The sequence below is a fragment of the Plectropomus leopardus genome, chromosome 13 (genome assembly GCF_026936395.1).
Source record: "Plectropomus leopardus strain MGB_pleo_1.0 chromosome 13, ASM2693639v1, whole genome shotgun sequence".
Lineage (NCBI taxonomy): Eukaryota > Metazoa > Chordata > Actinopteri > Perciformes > Serranidae > Plectropomus > Plectropomus leopardus.
Genome location: NC_142188.1, coordinates 16,382,288 through 16,403,538, shown reverse-complemented (window position 1 = coordinate 16,403,538; position 21,251 = coordinate 16,382,288). Strand labels below are relative to the sequence as shown.

At 40.1% G+C, this 21,251-nt stretch overlaps 1 long non-coding RNA gene across 2 annotated transcripts in view; it reads left to right on the top strand.

The window, feature by feature from the left end:
• The window catches only part of LOC148187685 (uncharacterized), a 105,781-nt gene that overhangs the window by 54,601 nt on the left and 29,929 nt on the right, over positions 1-21,251 (top strand). The gene's annotated exons all lie outside the window — the stretch shown is intronic.

The window sequence follows — 21,251 nt, the reverse complement described above, 5'->3', positions numbered from 1 at the left end:
AGACACTGTCATGTTCATGATTTTTAATTAGTAGCCATGCTATTAAAACTAAGATGCATCTCTTTGGTAGGTGGTTTTTATGTTGCGGACGTCTGTTGGTAGTTTGGCTTAATTAAAAATCCCATAAGGATAGGTATGACTTTTAACAGGATAGCAAGGAGAGAAAATATAACTTTCGCTCAAGCTGATCCTCCAGATTTCCTCAATCAAAGTCTGGGAGATGAATAGCAGAGGGTTAATGAACTGACCAAACATGACATTTGCTTCAGCATTAATTAACATAGTTGTAAAACAGACTTGAGCTGAGACGATGAGCTCTTAAAGAAGAATACACATGTATGAATTTGTGGTGGTCTGATGTGTTTTTCTGCAGTTTATTTTTATTCAGTCCATGATTCTCAAGATAGCTCTGTTTCAAGAGTCTAGCTCAATAAAAACTGCTTTGCATTTTTTTCTAAATCCACCTCACACAGCGCCAATTTATTTGTTCTCTCTCAGAAACCAATCCGCTTTATCAGACACAAACATTTTCCTCCACTCAGACTAAGCCACATATCAGAAATAATCTAATTCTGAGGAAAACCTCAAAGCACAATTCACAGGGAACGATAAAATACATTTGGACAAAAGAATATAATGTGATTTTGTGATTTGCTGGGTATAATTAGTATTTAATCATAAATAGTGGTTCACAGTATTCTTCCAGTGTTTTATGATTTGCATCACTCCATCATTCTTGATTAATAAAATGTGATTGCTGTCAGACAGATTTATAGAAACCTTTTTCACAAAACCAGACGGTCTTTAATGCAATAATACATTCAGCTTCAGGGCCAGGAATTAAGATATTCTAAGGTCCTCCCATCCCAGCGACCCCGCACCCTGAAATACACAAGTGTACATTTTGAAGGGGACGCAAGGAATGATCCTTCTAAATATTTAGGACATGTGCACTGGCCCCACCCAATAAAAACATGAAAGCAGCAGATTATTTTTATTTTTGCACACTTAGAAAAGACATAAATTGGTACAAAAAATGTTACCGGAATACAAGAAAATACATTTTTTATGCTAAAAATTTTATAGAGGAGGACCCCAGAATCCCACACTTAATATTTGTCCCCCCAATGTTTAAACCTAACCGACGCCCTTGTCTGAATGAGTTTTTAACATTGCCATCCAAAGAACTTATTTTATTCATTAATTTAACTTCTCAGTTATATTTTTATGTGCAATGTATCTTCCTAAATGCTGCTTATAATTACAAAGTTAACAGTTAACAAAGACATTTAAATGTAGGATAATTGCTCTAAAAAAAAAAAGTCAGAATTTGCCCTCAAAAGAAAACATGAATCATGTATAGAATGTAAACACATTCAGGCTTAAAAATGGCCATATTTCCCCAAAACAGTGTTTCTTTTTTTTCTTCTTTTTTTAAAATTTAACATATGCAAAGCTGACAGCTAAGCAGGTATGTAAATACACCTTTGCACGTTGTTTTAAACTTTCCTTCATGATGCGTCTAACATTGCGCAGCCAGGCAGAGCATCGGAGCGAGGTGGTGGATGAAACAGGTGGAAGGTAATGAAGAGTATCATGGGGTAATTGATGACCCTTCTTCAGCATTGGGGATATTGTTCCAAGGCTTAATCTTTGTCATCAAAGAGAGAGAGAGAGAGAGAGAGACTGTGTGTATGAGATGGAGGGCGGAGAGCTAAAGGCTTACTGTGTCAACTTTCTCTCTCTCTCTCTCCTGTGGGTCAAGTAAACAGCCTTCGTGGGGACAGCTCAGGGGCTGGTGTCTGACCAGCCAGGCTGAAAATGGCCCTTGTCCATTCCTGCCATGTAGCATTTCTTTCCCCAGCTGTTTGTCCTTTGTCATGGACACAGCTTGTAATAAGAAGAGCCAACATATTTATGGAGTGGCCGACCTCGCTGGTACACAGGTCTTTTATCTGCCGGGCACAAAACAGCTTTGTTACTCTTCTACAATTCACAAACCCGCACAGTGGTGGATAGAAACGTGTTTGGAGGGTGCTGAGTGTTTAGGAGCGTGCACGTACTGAAGGCTAGTTTACGTACATGCCTGCATGGGCTTGTGGGTTTGTTTGGAAGTAAGAAAATAGAAGGAACAGATACATTTTTCCTCTCCAATAACAGTGTTGTATTTTTCTCTTGAAGCTGTGGCTCGCCTCTGACCTTGGGGCCAATTAGGGTGTTCATGGCGAGTGATTTGTGTTGCTGTGTGCGGTGGCCGTCCACTCAGCAACATTTATGAGTGATTAGTTAAGCTTCGCCTGAGCTCTATGAAGAACCTGCGAGGAGTGACAAAGCAACATTCAGATGGCTCTAGTAAGGGGAGTCCAGGGTATAGGCTTAGGAGTGAACTTTGGTAGAAAAAGAAATGAATGATGAAACGAACAAAGGAGTCCTTTGACACGTTTAGTGTGTGTGTGTGTGTGTGTGTGTGTGTGTGTGTGTGTGTGTGTGTTTTCAAGAGGCAGGCAGGGGATTCCCATTTAAACAAGTCAGCGGTAGGTTAACAAGATACATTGGGACCGCAAACAGTGGTGGAAAAAGTACTCAGGTCATTAACTGTAAAAGTACCAATACTGTACAACAAAGTAAAAATACTCCAGTAAAAAGTCCTGCATTTATAGAAATAGTATAAGAAAAAAATATATATAAAGTGAAGAAAGTAAAAATTCTACGATTGTTAACACTAATGCATCAACTTGCAAGCATCACATCCTGTTATACCTAGTTGTGGTGGAGCCAGTCTAGTAAAAGTGTAGAGTTTTATAGGTACACTTTGTCTATTGGTTTCCAACCCAGGAGTCAAGTCCCTCTATAGTGTCACCAGATATATTTGAGGGGTCATTAGATGATAAATGGGAGAGGTGCAATAACGTATGAGGGCAATTGCAGGTAAAAATAAAAAAAGAAAGAAGGAAACACAGCTAGGGAGAGACTAATATTTCGAGAAATAACACAGACTTTCTTAGATGAAGGTAAATTTATGAGAAAATCTCACAAATTTATGAGAAATCAAGAATTCACTGAGATTAAACTCTCATATTTATTTGCCAATTCAGCTAAAATGTTTATGTCTGTGTACACAGTGCACATTCAGCAACAGTGTACATCCTAAAAACTGAAAAAGGAAGTTAATCAAGTCTTAAAAATAAGTTGAGTCGCACAGTTCATGAACTCCTGGGTCAAAGTGCTGTGCTTGAACTTTTCATCTACCATGACTCCCTCCCTGCTTAGACTTTGTCGCCCCATATACTACATCACCTGACTTTCTGGCAGAATGCCTGGAGGTTTTTTTCTCTTCAATTTGTAACTTTAATCTCATTTTCTAATTTTAATTGCAAATTTATGACTTTATAATCAAGTTTTTTCTGGTCAATTTATCAGTTTTTCTTGTGAATATGTAACTTGAATTTCAGAAATAAATCATGAATATTCAGAGTTTCTCTCTCAGAATACTTTCCCCCTCCATCAGCTCTGTATTTATTTTCTTTCTTTCTTTCATTTAAAACCTAATTATGCAGTCTTAGAGAGAATAGATTGCAAAAATAAATTTCTTGTGTAGCTCTGGCAGCACATATATTTTTTTAAAATTTTTGAACCCTTTAATATGGATAATTTTACCTCTTTTGGGCTTTGAACAGTTTTTTTATGAAACCATATGAGAAGCTTAAAGTGGAAATGTTTCTTTTTGTGGAACTCATTGACTTCTGAATCGTGACAAGGGGCTCTAAACAGACACGCTTTTGCAGCATGAATTGGAAATATTCGGGTAAAGTACCTTAACATTTCATGTAAATACAGTTTTTTAGTGAATCTTCTTTATCTTCCATCATAGTCTGCATACTTACAAAAACTGACCACCATGAGGTTAATGCGCAATATTTCTTATGGACTAAACACATGACCGCTTTTAATTTAATTAAGACTTCCCCCATTTTGTTTGTTAACACGTCATTTTACTAATGCAAAAAATAAAAAAATAAAAATCTAGATATCTTAACATTATATTTTATGTGTGTGACATCTCAATTTCAGCACTTTTATCAAGGTTAAAGAGTGAGACTGTGACCTCCTTAAACAATTAATAGTTCACATCACATAATGGCAGTTGTGTCTAATGAATACTGTTAAATAGCCTAAATGCATTTTAATCCTCTCCATCAAAGCATGATTACAAAGGACGGGTATATCAAGTGGTCCTTTCATTTGGTTAACATGATCAAATTGACTCCTGTGTCACGAGAGATGACACCAGTAGTAATTAATTTCTCCATTAAGGGTGGCCGATGTGACAGCCATGCAAACAGAGCGGAGTGACAGGGAGGACGCGATAACTTCAGCAAACTGAGACAGCCCAACTGCCGAGGAGGAGCAACGGGTAATCACATTATCCGTCTGCAGGGAGAGCATTGTTCATTAAAATAAAACAACACGGGCTACATTGTCTGTCGTTGCATCATCAGCATATTTGCAGATGCGGCAGATTTCGCCGTGGCTATGCATTTACATATAGTAATGAACTTTTTAAAATTCATTCCAAATTAGTCAAGTGAGCTATTAGAGCCTGTGGGTATTTCCACCAGGGGCCTCACTCGCTTGTAGTTGTATGGTTTTCTATTTTTCTCTCTTTTTTTCATCTACTGTTGAGCAAATGAAACAAAGTGATTTATTACATCAAGACAGAGGTGCTGTAATGATGAGGTGCTTATTTAGATGTGCATCAGAGGAAAGGATCAGATCAGATCAGTAGGCATATGAACTGATTGAATTTAACTCAAATCTCTCCTTTAGCTGATTAATACACAATGATAGAATTATATAGACATGCTACAGAGAAAAAGGATTTTTATTATTATTTTTTTTTTTTTTTACAATGTGCATTTGTCCCCCCAATGAAAACATTAAAGTAGCAGAGGAGGTTTATTTTGACAAAATTAAAGACATGTCCACCACAAGTTGATGCAGAAAAATTCACCAGAAGGCAGGAAATTAAGTGGTTGCTCAAAATTTCCTGGAAGAGGATCCCCCGAAACCACCCGTTTAATGTGTGACACCTCAATGTTGAAACAATCATACACGTAAACATAGTTGTTAAATAACCTGTATATTTATTTATTTATGATTGTGTGTAAGTGTCAGGCTTCCTCTGTGTGCCTGCAGGCTGTCTGGTCACCCAGGGAGGTTTTTATAAAAAGTGAAACCAATAGTTTCTCCTCCAGCAGCGAGACCCGGGGGCTTCTCCCAGGGAGGGGGCGATTGTCCAGCATTTTCACCACAATGCTGCCATATGGGGAACAGAATGATCAGCCACTGGCTCCCTGCCAGAGCAAAGGCAAACACCAATCCACATATGCATAGAAGTGGTCATTTAGAGCCACCGCTTTTTACCATAACAACAGATGAAACACAGGAGTCATTTTTGTCCTCTAAGAGGCATTGTTCCTGCGGCTCACCGCCTCTTAAGCTGGCTCCATATGAGGCAGGATAAACTTAGGGGCCCGGGCCCCGCTGTAAATAACAAAGAAAACCTCACTTACATGCTTCCTAAATCCTATCGAAAGATGAAAAGGATGAAAAAACCTTCACTCTATTTCCTCATCTCCTGGAAATGAGCTTAACAGGAGACAAATGAATTTATTTAAGTGGCTGTCCAGAATGTGTGTGTGTTTTTTTGGGACTCTGTGCGAAAAACTGATGTACAAAATGCTCTGGTTGTTTTATAGTTTTTAATAGTAATTCACAATAATCAACAGCATGTCATCAAATTTGTGGGTTTTAGCAGTAATTACGCTCGCAACTGTCGTGATGGCCACAAACTAAATGAGCGCTGTCCTGAAGGAGCTGTCATCAAACATGATTAACGGATACATTTAAGAATTGTTTACAGATTAATTTTAATTGAAGAACTAATGGCTTTGTCTGCAGAAAATGGCTGTACGTTCACAAAGGATGTGAATCAAGTTCACTAAATTTCTTTTTTATTTTCTACAAAGGGAGGACAGTTTCAGAGGTCATCTTTCAAAATTATGATGACTGACACAGTTTTTATTATTTATAATCACAAATATGTCCAATTTAATTGAATTTTTTCTTAATAAAAGACATCGTAACTGGCCATTTTCTAGACTACATAAAGCAGCTCTTTCTAAAACTAAATTTTATTTTTTATACTGAAACACAAGAGACTGAACAACACATAAAAAACTTTTCTTTTAAAAATGCCCCAGGTTTGAGTTGACAAACAACTTTGTGTTAGCAGGTGTCAGTGTTCTCCTTGTTGTGAGTTTCTTCATTTTATCACTGAAAGCAATGAGCCAATCGGCCATTTTGTGCAGGCTTGCAAGTGGTTTAGTGTGTATTTCAAAGCTGGTCAGCCAGTCAGTGAGCTACTTAAGAGCAGCAATATTGTAATAATGACTCGCTGATGGGAAGGTAGCAATGGAGCTGAACTTCTTACATTCCTCTGATGCTGCCTGATTATGACTTTAAAGGAATAAATTATTATGGCAAACAACCTCAGAATCTTAACTTCCTCCAGCAGTGGCTGCATTCTGCATTGCGGAGATTTGTTTTGCAAGTTATCTTAGCTTTTACTGATGATTGGTACGATGATTGACATAATCTCTAATGGTAATCATGGACCACAGAATGCTTCCAGACCATAATTTCAAGGCACATGGAAAGGTTGGAGGCATCAGGCTGCTTTCATGCAATTTTTGTTGGTAAACCTATGTAAAGTAATGCACAACAGTTCATATAAAACACACATAATCGTGCTATTAGTTTGTGTACAGCCCATGTAATCTTGAAATTGTGGTGACCTGATCGATATGCTGATGAGAGTAAAGATGGAAGCAGAATAAAGACCAAAAGTCCATCTAATGAGGCAGGTAGGGGTGCTGGATGGGTCAAAAAGCACAGGACTTTCCCCCAGAAGACTGGTGTTTGTGTACCATTTGAAACCAAGTGAACTTTTAGTTATTTTAAGATATCTCGTCATTTTCTTTTTTTTTTTCTGAACCAAAACTTCATAAGTTTAGTAGCCTAAACCTAACCTACGTAACTAGCTTGAAACTATCCTAAGTAAGTTCTTGTTAAGTACATAACTTTATATAACATATGTTATCTCATTTATGGGGCACTAATTCATTACAAATCGTATGCACTGTTGTGTGCATTTCCCTAACATATAAATGCCATTGTTTAAGGATATATTGGAGGCATATGCCTTAAAACATTATCTTAGACATAGTAGGTGTATGGAGTAACGTTACAGAACACTGTTAGAGTCCAGCTCCACACACAACCACATCTACATGTATGAACATGAACATATCAAAATACGCTCAGATTAACCTAAAATTCGGAAACAACAGGAAAGAATGACAAAAAAACAAACATCCAGTCTACAACCAAAACACATCCTTACACAACTCTAAAACAAATAATCATTATTGTCAGGATTCAGCACTCAGAAGATAAATATCTTATGCAGAGCTGCGTACGCACCCAATAAAATTAAAATCAGTCAGTAGAAGTGGGTGATGGTGGGCAATATTGTTTGGCTTATTTGAATCAGTTTTTCGAAAAACACAAGTGCATTTCAGATTTTTATTTAGAAAAATATTAAAATATATTAATCTCCAAAAGTCCCCCTGGTCCCCCTGTCCCCCTAGCGTGAACAAAGTTTTTTTCTGTTAGTATTCTGTTGTCCAACTCCAAAAGTCACTAAAGTGGACCAAGTTACACTGATAAAACTGTGCTTTTATTTCTTTTTACAATTAATGTAATAATAATTCCAGACTATGAAGTTATCTTCTACAGATGATGGTGCATCATCCACATGTAATCACACCACTTTTTAGCATATTATCTATGTGCTATATATCTATTAATCAGTTGAATGGATTGATTGTTCGACCTCGATAACAGATAAGGAGAGTGTTATGGTCAAAAACAGCCATGGGTCATTTTCTCCTTCTGTAAGTTCAACCTTGATTCTTAATGTGCGGAGATCATTGTAAATCACGGCTACAGAGTCCGCCAGCCAAGTTTATTGGATAAGAAATGTAAGACTGCAAACTTGGTGGAAGTGTTTGTCAGGGGCACGCTAATGCACTGTGTTTAAGCCACATCCAATCTCAGTGAAATATTATACAGAGTTTTAATATCCAGAGGGTGTCGGGCTGGAGCGAGAGGCAGTCAGCTGCTTCAGTATAACCAAATGTTACAGTATAAAACAGCGTGTCGCGCCGCTATTTGACATGGTGGAATGAGATTAGATGGAATTCATTTCTAAGTGAGGGGAAATTACAAGCCTATTGGCAACCCCCCCACTCACGACAGCAGCTTCTGCTCACCCCCACCAGTGGCCCAACAACGGAGGGGTAGTCGGGCATGAACAGTGACATGAACAGGGAATGACCCCACAAACCACATCCGTAGCCACCTTGAGCAGGGCAGGAGGAAGCTGTGTTGTTTTAAAGGTCAGATCTGTCTGAGGTCGCACAAGCATATGTCTGCAGGATACACGGCAGCACTGTAGGCAAATTGGAATATTCTCTTAAAATGACAATAGTTTGACTTTAAAAACATGTTTTTGTGTTCTGCTTAATGGACTAAAAAATGTGTAATTTGAGGACAATACATGAGTAAACAATAAACCAGTGATACTCAATTTACAGCCCAGGGGCCAAAACTGGCCCCTCATAGGGTGTAATTTTCTAATTCACAATAAAAATAAAGTGATTCACACCTGGAATTGTTTTTGTACTTTTAGTGTCCATAAGGTGCCAGAGTGCATTAGACAGCATCAAAATAGGGCTTGTTTATTGAAAAAAATGCCAGTGGTAGAACCCCCACATACCCCAACAGAGGTCCTAGCTAAGCCCATATTGTCCTAATATCCTAGAAATGTCCTAAAATCCTCAAAACGTGCTAAAATCCTAGAAATGTTCTAAAATCCTAGAAACATTTATGAGGCTGCTGCGATTTGCCCCTCGCCTCCTGTCATTTTGCAAAAGTGGCCTCCAAGCAGATTGAGCTGAGTATCCCAGCATAACCATTGAAAGTGAAGTGTTTAATCAAACCTCTTCATAAAGAAACCTTCCAAACAACACAAATGCCTTCTGTTCAAGCCACTGGACTTTTCTGCTTATTGTTCCTATGGTGCTGTGACCAGAGAGAGGCCCTTGACATTCTGATCCTTTAACACATGTCTCGGGGTTTCCAGCACATCAGGATGACACTTCGTGAAAGGGGAACCCCACCTTTGGCTTCTCCAGGAGAACAACACGTGTCAGCGGCCCCCCATGGGCCCTGTCAGGGGGTGAAGAGGTTAGGCGCTCTGTGCGGCCGCACAGATCCCGGCCTTCTTGAAGACCACCATAATGACTGCTAATTACGCTGCCATCTGTGGGGTGGGCTGTGTTATGTAGACACCTGTTCATTAAGTCGGAAAAAGAAACTTTCCTCACAGCAGCACACAAAACGGCAGATTCAACAGCTTTCCATTATACAAATGTTTAATATCAAAGTGAATCTTTTCAGGCTTGCACAAAAAAATCCTCCCAGCTCCACATTCACCCACGTACAAATATCAATAAAACGTCCGAGCATGCAGAATTGAACTCCCCTGCACTGCTAATGATTGAGTGAACTTTGTGTGATACCTTTCCAGCTTCAGAAGGCATCACCAAGGTTAACCAGGCCATCGGGCAGCATTAGTAGGAGGGTGTTTGGAGGGGAAGCCAATAAAAAGCTCTCAGATATCTGCTGAGGGGGAGCACAGCCTGTCAATTCTGTGGCCCTAAGAGGTGATCTGCCATTACTGACTCACACACGACTAATGAGAGCTATTCTCTTGCCAGCACCTTGAATTATATGTCAATACTCATTCAGGCTAAGTTGAATGCTACCTGTTTTACTTTCACTTGATATGACACAGATCCTCCCTTATTTCTTTAGAACATTTGGCAAACCGTCAAGGTAATGTAATAATAATTCAGATTTTCTGTACTGCAGGAGCTCAACGCTAAACTTTGAAAGGTTTAAAACTGTCTCCTCCTCCTTGAACATCTCCAGACACATTCATCTAATCCCTATCTTTCACTTTAAGATTTATATAAACGGATGATTGCTAAGCATCACATATTTCAACATTTTATCTGTTGAGCTTATGACTCCATTTAGCTTTAGATCCTCCGAGAGTGAGCCAGCACAGCAATCATAAAGTGAGGGGCCAATTAGGATGTTGACGGATTGATTTTGGAAGATAAATTTGGGATGTAAAAGGTTGACATAGCTGCTGTGTCTCTTTCACTGCGTGTGTGGCTCCCAATTAAGTGAGGAGAGGCAGTTTTTTCCCTCTCTCCAGGATCAGAGTGTCTCCCTGACAGATGAGCCACTAATGAGAGCAAATCTCACTAAATCCTCAAGAAACATGATGAATTGAATCATGTTCACCCTGTTCATTTGTCGTGTTCACAGATGAGACAAAACACAACATTTATCTAGTCAACAAATAGCAAATGAGTGGGTGGGTCCATCATTGTTCATACAGTGTCGTTTTTGTTTTTTTTAATATAATACTAAGCTGGGGATACTCTGGCACAGATGTGTACCGTCCGCTGTATTTTTTATTCTCCTTGTCTGACTTAAAACATAGTGTGGAGGTTGAAAGCAGACATATGTTAAGTCCTGAGGCCTCAATCTGCCTCCCTCCCTAATATTTATAAGATAAATTAAGGAGGCTATCTCTCTCATTATCGCACTCCAAACCCTCACCATATGTATCCCTATTATTAGACAACCAGCAGAAGATGTCCTATTTTCAAATTTAAATTACCAAGTCTAACCTTAATTGGTTAGAAACGTTGTTTAGTGGATGGTATCAAAGTCGGGCTTGGGAGAGAATCCGACAGATGGCTTAGTCTTATGACTTGTATTAACACCTTCGAAGTTTAATGAACTGTTAATTGCTTTTCTAATACATAATGGGACCATTGGAATACAAGCGGTAATGCAAACAGATTAGTTTGTAGACAACAGATAAACACCCGTCCTGTTCAATGTCACCTTTAAGTACCTTGAAAAACAAAAGCAAGCTGGAGGACAAAAGAGAAAAGAAACATTTTAGAGGTGCTGGTGGTATTTTAAAGGCCCCATCTCTTATTTTTTAACATATAAATTAGGTGGATATAAATGCATGCATGATCATAATTTAAAATATATAACAACAATATTACTAGTGTAAACAAACCCTTGAAAGCCTGCAACACATGATTATGTTTTTTTTATTTTGTCAGTCAAAAAATAAGGGATAGCAGGTTCCAATTCTTTGTTTTACATTTTGGTGGTGGGCATGACCCTTAAAAAAAAAAAATAATAAAAAATGACTCATTCTGCTTTTAAAGTGAGCGTGCGTAACCTTATATCTGTATGACTCTTTTCTACCTGTGCCACTGTTACAAGGTATTTATTACTCTACATACACTGTATTTTAGCAATTATTATTATGCCACTTGTGACCACAGATATAAAGTTACAATAGAAGTGAAAAAAGAGACTCAGCAGTGTTACACAGCAATACTTAAGCCCGTTCTCATTGTCAAGGCGTCAAATACTGATGATCAATACTGATGCCTGTCGCACCCCTTGGCTTGTGATATTGACCATAGGCAGCCTATGGCGTCTTCGCAAGATGCACTGAGCTTTCAACTAACTCCAATTTAAATCCATCCATGGCAATACTTGACACTGAGAGCAACTGACATAGTATAAAGGCAAGGCAAGAGCAGGAAAGTCCACATAGGACAGGAGGGACGTGAGGTGAGGTGGAATGATCTAACAAGACCTGACTTTCATCCAGGAGATTGCAGTTCATGTCCTGTGTGAAACCAAAAGTCGGTGTTGTTTTAACCTTATGTTTGGTATCTTATGTACCTATGTCCCACTTGATACCAAAAATAAATGTAGTCTTAATGTATGTTGCGTCTAAACTTTTATTTGTAACAGAATGAATGTGCAATGTAGTTTTGCTTTAATTCATTTGCAAAAACCTAAATCGTATAACGCTGCTCAGCTGCTGGTTTTTAATGGATCTTGTTTGTGGAGGTTTTTTTACCTTAGTTATGACTTGCTCATTAAGTCAGTGTATATCACCTTTAATTCTTTTCATGTTGCTGATCCACACTCATGTTCCTGAGATTGTTTTAAAAGAGTAGAATCTCTCAACTTCCACGATAATATTACATGACTCTTAAAAACTTCTCATTCACTGCCGTAGTTCATCTATCTGTTTTAGCTGTGCTTGTAATACGGTGTGTGCATTGTACTTGAGCAACCATAAATGCACTCCTACCTTCGGAGGTAGTGCTTTATTAAATTAAGCCGTCTTTAAGGTCAATATACTTCTGTAATGAGTTGTCTCTTTTGATCATCAGAGGTTAGATTGTACTTTGATCCTCCCTCCCTTTAATGGTGTTGGTGTCACAGCTAAGCTAACGCCAACACTGATGTTTTTTCATATTTCACTGTAAAGTCAAGTAATGCTTTGCATGCTTAAAATCCATTTCCATAACTAAGTGTAATTCCCCCTCAGTTTGTTCCTGTTTAATGAGGTGAAGTCTTGTTTGTATGCCTCCCAATGTCACCAGAAAAGTCATTCAAGCGGCAGTGTCAGAATTAAATCAAATTAGCATTACTACACTGCCATTTTACATCATACTGTTCAAGTAAAAACATTCTGCTCTAGTCAGTTTTACATAAGATTTGCTTTTCCTTTTTGCGTGTGCAGTTTCATTCAAAATTCTTGGAGGGGTCCTAATGATGGAATGTGTAAATGACTTGGGGGTAGGTGCGTTGAGGCAGGGGGGTGATAGCGGAGAAGAGAAAATGACCAACATTGATTTATCCTGGATGTGCTCTTGTCTGGTTGGTGCCGTCAGAACACCTCGCTGCATCCCATTCCCTCCCATTATCTCCCTGCGATCACCGCAGTCCAACGAGTTTCCTACAGGGTCATAAATACTTCCCCCAGACCCCATACTGCTTCCACATCATCCTCTAGACGCCGCCTAATGACAGCGAAAGACAGACAATGCATCCTTTCTCTCGTGACTGCCGTGCTTCTCTCTGTTCATACACATTTTACAGTGGCTGAAGAACGTATACATACACCACGAGAGGCCAGCAGCGGTGTGTCCCCCAGACTTTGCATTTAAAATGGTACATTAAAGCAACATGTCTGAAAATATTGCACATGATTGATGTTAGTAATGACAGTGTTTTCCCAGTGTGAAAGTCATATGTGTGCCTTTCTCTACAGTTAAGGTCCCCAAGAAAAGAAAATGTCAGAGCCCTGAAACAAACAAAAGAAGATAAAAAACAAAAGACAATGCTGTCAATCACAACAGAAATATGCACTGAATCAAATATTTCCAACAGTACTTGATGGGAAGGAGACAGTCTATCAGACACAATGAATCAAATTAATTATTTTGACGCTCTGGTCATCCGAATCAATTAGAGCGCTGCACACAATGAGCCACAAGCATAAACAAGTCTTCTCCCCACAAACATCCCCATCAACAGCCTATTAGAGAGAAAGCCACATTCATGAACCACTTACATATGAGTCTAAAAACAAATTGAGACCCATCTGATTCGCAACAGCTATGAGGCCAGGTCAAGTGGGTGGTCAATTGTGTCATTGTTTCGCCGATCAATTGTGTGTACAGTAAACTGCAAACAAGTTGCTTTTCATTTACCAGTTTACAGAGGAAGGCAGCACATTCCAGACAAAACTAATGACCTCTGACTAAAAATTTGGCAAGTGACTGAACCTGAGGGTCTGTCCGCCAGTTAGACTGTCTTCTCTAGTGATGGCATTTTGCTTTGACGGAAGCTCTGCAAATTGGTTGTGCAGACAAACAATTACGATGAACAAACATAGATAATGAAGATACCAGTTTTTTCCAGACAAACACACCCCCAAAAAAAAACAAAAACAAAACAAAACAGTTTTTTGGTAAGAAATCAGATCCTTGGTGTTTGACTTGTTGACCTTTTAGGTCAGAATTGTAATTTGCCAAAATGTATCATATACCATGATAACACTCCTCCATTATTAACTTCAGTTCTAACAACCCAAGGCAGTCAACCAGCTGAGGGCCAACATTGTTTGCCATTTAGTCTTGTCTTTGATTTGAGCACTCTACAGTACTTCAACTCCATTTGTTATTTTGTGTAATGATTCAAATTATGCAGTAACATCTGAAGTGGTGATATTACAGCACTAATGATTGACTCACTGTTTTTTACTGCCTTCTGACTATCACCACAATTGCATCCATGAGAAAGTGGCATCAAATGTTGGTGCAACGCAGCACTGAGTGTGCAGGAGCTGCAGTGACTCTGTTCAATGGGATCTCCTCCCTACTGGTTTTATTTTGGCACTCGGGCAGAGGATCCATCACGCCAAAAAAATGGAGCCTTTTGTATTGTATCTTGACGCATAAGCAGTCAGCGGTAAGAAGGGGTCTGTGGTTAGATTTAGGAAATACAACTACTTGGTTATGGTTAGGAAAAGGTTGGCGTTAGTTACTTGAGTTGATTCACGTAAGGGGCCGGTGATTCGGTTTAGGCACCAAAATTCCTGGTAATGGACAAGAAAATATTGTGTATGTAGCTAAATTACACATGACCTTGGGTGACACAAACATTTATGGAAAGCCAGCAATGTGTTGCTATAAAAAAAAAAAAAAAAAAAACAAACGTTGGGGACTGTGCCCAAGCAGGTCATTTTGATATCCTGGGAGTAAGACCAGGCTGCTCAGCTAGTGTTGAAATGACATAAGCAAAAAGTAATGACTTGTGGGAATCAGTGTTAACATTTCAAACTAGGCTAACTTGCCTCCATTTTTCAAGGGAAGCTAGTTAGCTTAGCTTTCTAGCGTAGTTAGTAGAGTACCACTGATTTTGACAGTCTGTCAAATGTTAGTCAAGCCTGAAGCTTAGACAGTTTTACCCTTTTTTTGATAAATGGCTAAATATGCCAATTCCACAATATCACTGAAGTTTATATTTCCTTCCTCAAATAGTTTTTGGAAAACATGTTTTTAGTTTGACTTTACAATAAGTCAGGGTGAATGAGCATGTAGCTCTGAAGCCTTTTACAATAAATCTGTTGAACAAAATGTAAGTCAGTTGATTCACACAACCCCACGTGTTTGGCAGGCCATATTTAGGGACAGTCAGCTGGCAGAATGAGTCGGCCACCCACAGATCCCGTGCATTGTAAAGCTGCCACATGCTCTATTAGTCCCCACTGTTCGAATGTATACATTAAAGATCGCAGAACAAAATCAGACAGCAAGGCCTATGCTGCGCCATGAAATCAGAACATGATCATCCTTTGGTCTAAACATGAATATTCACGCTACGCTTCAGTTTACATCGTTAGAAACCGTAGCATGTGTGCCAATGTGGGCTTTGATGTGAAGCTTTGAGGGACTCTCCATTCATCAGGCACATATTGTAAACTGTAATATATGACCTCGCATTGAGCATATTCTTTGTGGGGTCTCACAGACAAGACGTGCACTTGGGAGGGACACGAATGACTGAACATTGCTCTATTGAGTAAGCCTCCTAATAGAATGGCATGTTTAGGCCTGTCATTCAAAGCAGAGGAGCATCGTGTGATGAGGAGGCTCGGTAAATGAGTATTTTAGCAGGCATAGCTAATGTCTACAAACCTGTGGTGTTTAGTTTGCTGTTAAGGATGACATTAACAGAGACACAGACCCAGGGATGCTGATCAACCCTGAGGTCCTAACACATGGGATGGTGTTTCTGGCTCATTTCCTGCGCCATAATCAAGGCTTATGTACCTTTTGTGTGAGGTTGGATAGACGTGTGTGTGTTTATAATATCTGAAAGCTTGCTTTTGTGCAACTGAGCTCGGCACTAGATGTCAGGTTTCTCTGTTTGTGTCATTGTCCCCGTCTGTCTCTTTGTCTGTCTGTCTCTCGCTGTATCTCTCACCCTCTAATGGAAGCGGGAGGGAATCAGCTAATTACGGATGTAAATGGAACTGAGGAGTGACAAAGAGCCTGCTTGTAATTCGCATCTAAATTGTCTCTTACCTCAGCAGAAAATTTATCACAGGAGACAATGTCAACTTTTACATGGGGGGAGCCATTTGCATTTTTCAAATTCATTACAAGGGTGGCGCTGCAATCATAAGCCATGATACAGACCCCTACCCTCCCTCCATTCTGCTGCACCCACCCTACCCATCGCTACTGGGTGGAGGATAATCTGATGGGTTCCTCTTCAGTGGTCACTCAGCAGCAGCAGTGGTGGAGATGCAGGGAGGAAAGAAGGAGAGGAGAGGGGCAGGAGGAACAAGGAGAGAGGTGAAGAGAGTTTGTTGGATGCGGAGCATAAAGTGGTCCACCCACTTGTTTATGTGTGTGTGTGTTTGTGAGCGTGCATGTGTGCAGCAAAGCCACACCACTCTCCCGAGCGACAGAAACCTTGTTGTGATTTATGCAGCCTGAGATATGAGTGCTGGTTACGCAGTAGCAAGACATCGATCTGACAAAGCAAACCAAACAATAAAGAGGCGAGGAAGATGATGTGCCCAGTGGAGTGGAGAAATGGAGAGTGTACCTATAAGAGCTAATTATCTGAGCACATAATTCTTCAGGTTAAGACAGGGGGAGCTGAGAGCCAGCCAAGACACAGCTGTCTGAGAAAAGGCTCGGCTACACAATGGGCCTAAGGTCCCAGACCCTGGTCAAGAATAATTCAAAATAAAATTGTATATCTGTGCAACTTGTCAATAAACTAGGCTTAGCTAAAATGGGTAGGACCCTGGATTGATCTGTGTGCAGCATGCTATCTAACATGTCCAAAAGAGATAAACAAAAAATTTGTATAGCGTCATAAACCAAGGTTTAATCCATTTTTTTTGTGCAAATACTAGCGACAAAGGGCTGATTTTATATGCTGATTTTTCAGTTAAATGCCGCCAAAAATGAATGTACAACCATAAACTCATACATCAAAGCACAGACCACATCACAGTGTTTATTTCACAATAACTTATGAATAGAAAACCCCTGCATCAGGTAAAGCGAATGAAATTGGCTGAGCAGATGCTGCCCCTGTCAGTTAATTTTTAGCCACCTAAAAAGGCCCACTTGAAAAATTAAAATCAGTGGTAACTGTACGCTATACGTATACTATTTTCACCGCTTTATCTTGCCAAACTGAAGCCGTTATCTCAAAGCCACCAGACTTAAAAACACACAAAAACAGTAATTCTAGACAAGCTGGTCTACTGCTGCCTCGATCTGATGGCGTGTTTACACCAAACACAAAGTTAATTGTTGTGTTATGTGACTCGCATGTAAATGGCTGCAGGAGTATTTTGCATCTGCTGGATATTTGCCCTTAACAGCTATGCCAATCAAATAGGTTGGACCGCTGTGTTTAACTACATATCTTAAAATGTTACTGTTGCGGCTGAAAATAAGAACAAAAATAAACAAGGCTGCCAGTTTCACACACCTCTGCTATTTAAAATAATTTCCAGTTTTCTACCAGGAATTTGTTAACGCAGCGTCACAGCGATTCTATCTGTTATCACAGCCAAATTATAATTTTTTCATTTTGTCAAAAATTTAATATTGCAATTTTCTGCATAAAACCAGCCGTGTTCAAGCTAATTTTTCCATGGAAATAGGAAAATAGCTTTGTGTTTGGTATTAATTGGTGGTGTCCATGATATTTGCAGTTTATTTAGCTTCAATTAAATTCAGTGAAAATCCCCTAGTTTGAGGACTTAATCTGTTAGTTAAGCAATGAGTGCAAAGTTCCACCTAGAAAAATTCACAGCCTTGTTCTTCTTCAGCTGAGGAGATTATAAAGTCTTGGTCAGAGGTTATATAATAGCCACGGCCGGCCTCGTGGTTTTATCAGCAGTCCATTACGATCACTGAGCAAGTTCACAATTCACAGTTCAAATACAGTCTTCCAGCCTCATGTCATTTCTCTATAAGCCGTGAAAATAATAATGATAATATTTGCAATTATTATTTCCTATCTTGCAAACCCATTCTCTGCTTCTGTAAGCAGCGATCCTTTAATTAGACACAAGCACACATACACAAAGACCGGGGCGGTGGGTGCTCACTGCCATTAATAACACTATATAAAAGCAAAGCCAGACAGCCTCTGACACTTTTAGTAGTTTGGGAAACAAGATGTAATCTGCGTTCGGTGCCAGGAGCGGACCGGGGCTGTGTGTGTGTGTGAGAGAGGGAGTGTGGCCTGTAAGTCAACGCAAACAGAGCACTGTGAGTACATCACTGATGAAGACATTATCTGTGAGTTATACTCACGCGGACAATGCGAGGGAGACGTGTATAGGAACCATAAGACAGAGAAAGTGTCAGATGAAATGGGCATTTGCTGTTGCCAAGGCGAGCCACTGATGTGTACATTATTAGTCTGACTGCTGTGAATTCAAGGGAATATTCACACATAAGTGTTTGAAACATTTTTTTGTGTTATACTGGTAGAGTGGATACATTGTGTGGCCTTTTTGTTAGGTGCTTCCATGTATGGTCACTACATTTTGTTTTATATGGCATTGTGTTATATTGCTGCATTTTGTGTTGGGCATGAGAGAATAGAGCAGAGGATGAGGTTCCGTTTAGTGGCACCCTTGGCACCCATCTAACCTTGGCATACTGCTGGGCATGCTCCACTGGCCCTGAACATGCTGAGGTTTGAATCCAGAAATGCCTTTGTGCAGCACAGGCCACCAGAGGAGAGGTGGGAGGCTCCATTAATATATCCCCAACTGTATCACATCAGTCAAGACTCCATGGCTAAACCCACAGATCAGATCTCCACTATATCTGTAATACCTGAGGAGCATATGCTCCAAAATGTGATTTATACTCCAAAGTAAATGGCCGCAATATTAAAGGTCCATAACCAGTTTGCATATATTAAAATTATACCAATTTGCAGAATCAGTTACAGTACGTTCAGTTCATGCAAGGTCAATCCGTGTCATTGTTCTCTTGTTTGTGTGTTTGTTTGTTTAATATAAACCATGAATTCTAATTCTGGCAGCACAGAATGGCCACATTAACCAGGCATGGCAGTCTGGGATGGGGTCCAGCTGGAAGCATGCATAGGATGCTGCTTTCCCGCGACAAAACTGGCTTCACTGGCAAGAGCTAAATAGTTTCTCATTTCCAAATGGTCAGTAAAAAAGAGAAAAACTGGGAAGCAAAGTCCAATATTTAATAGTAAATCTCTGCGCTGCTTTTTTACTTGTGGTTTCAGCCCACTCAAAAGTCATAATTATGTTATGATTTGTATCAAATGTTTTATCTTACTTGCACCAGAAGTCACTGATAAGCTAGAGGAGGGATATACGCTATAGTCTCATTGGAATGTAAGAGACATGATAATTTTCAAGTCTTACTTCATTATTTATCTTCTCCTCCCTCCTGTTTTTCAGCCTGGCTGGCTGGTTAGTTTGTTGAATGGGTGTCTTAGCAGTGGTGTCTGCAAGAGGAAGTGTGTGGGCAAGGGCTGAGTTCAGGAAAAGTGCATCAGAGGGTGTGTGTGTAGTGGTGGTGGTGAGCCCCTAGTGACCATGTCTTATTTTCGAAATGGCAGTTAGCCAACTTGATCTAATGTGGTTTGGAGGACACATATTATACACAACACATAAAAACATGACAAAAACATGTCAAAGCTACACACACACACACACAGACACACACACAAATGCAGGCACGAGCGCGCACACACACAGAGCCACATTGTGTTACTCTCTTGGGGGAAATGTAACATTCAGACTGACATGGATTTGTGAAAATGTGAATGAAGTTTTGAATGCGTTTCATTGGCTCTCTGGTTTTAAGCTCCCTTTCAGCCCATAAACAGGAATCCAAAGCCAAATGAACATAAAACCACGGGTGGCGATGCTGTCACATGGCAGCAGTGCTATTAAAATCTCTTTCCTCCCGCCATTCCCAACATGCTGCAGAAGCGCGGCGCTAATCTTTGGTCCTCTTGCCTTCATTGGCCTTTACTGTGTACAGCCGCCTTTCTCTCACACTTTCATCACAATCCCATTTCCCCCCACAGCCTGAAAGCCCCCTCTGAAACTCTACCCCTCGCTCCACCATTCTAGCCTGCCTATGATGGATGGCCGCACCTCAGGTCCTCTCAGCCTGTCCATCAAGCCCTGCGATTAAAACACTTGGAATGACCAACATTTTTCTCTCCCTCTCCCCTCCTTCAACCCCTTGTCCCCCATGCCACCCCTCCACTCTCAGGCCACCACCACTGCAGCCCTCTGCCCCCTCACCTTTCTCACCCTGCCTCCCTCCCTCCAATACTCCTCTCCCACTTCAACTGCCCCCAGAACCCCACAATCCATCTTGTGGAGAAAAAACATCATTTATTCTGTACTTCCCAGATAATTTACTTTTTCTCTCCCTCTTTCGTTCCTCTTTTCTTTTTCCCCTCCTTTCTACAGGAATTCTCCATTTCCCTATAAAATGAAAATTCATCTGGAATTACATCTTATGTCATCATTATGTTTATTAAGCGTGGATGATGTATATGAGGAGCTGCGGCGTGCCGCTGAGTGCTTAATGATGCATAAGATTAAGCCGAGCCTCTCAGCTGTGCTGAGACTCCCCTCTGCTTCCCAGGCTGCAGACACACGCTGGGGGAACAGGCTCCAAACGGCCATCAGGTGAACAGGGGAAAAGGGAAAGCCTACATCCTCTTTGTGTGTCAGCAGAGAAGGAGGAAAAGTGTGGAGTTGGTGCACAAGAGTTACTGATAGAGGAGGATCAGAGAGTTGGCAGCAACTTCAGAGAAAGAAAAAGAAGTGTTTGTATCAGTTTGTTGAGTGTAGTCAAAGTTAATATCTGAAATTCTGTCCACACATAGTAACTACGACAGTCATTTTCTCTAATAATCATGTGTTACCCCCTCCTATGTCCCACTACTGCAAAAAAACTACATATTTCCCTTTCTCCTCTCTGATCTTTTACTTTTGATCTCAGTTCACACACACAACTACGCGCACACACACACACACACACACACACACACACACACACACACACACACACAGAGACAAGTAGAGGATTTGTTCCTGGCCT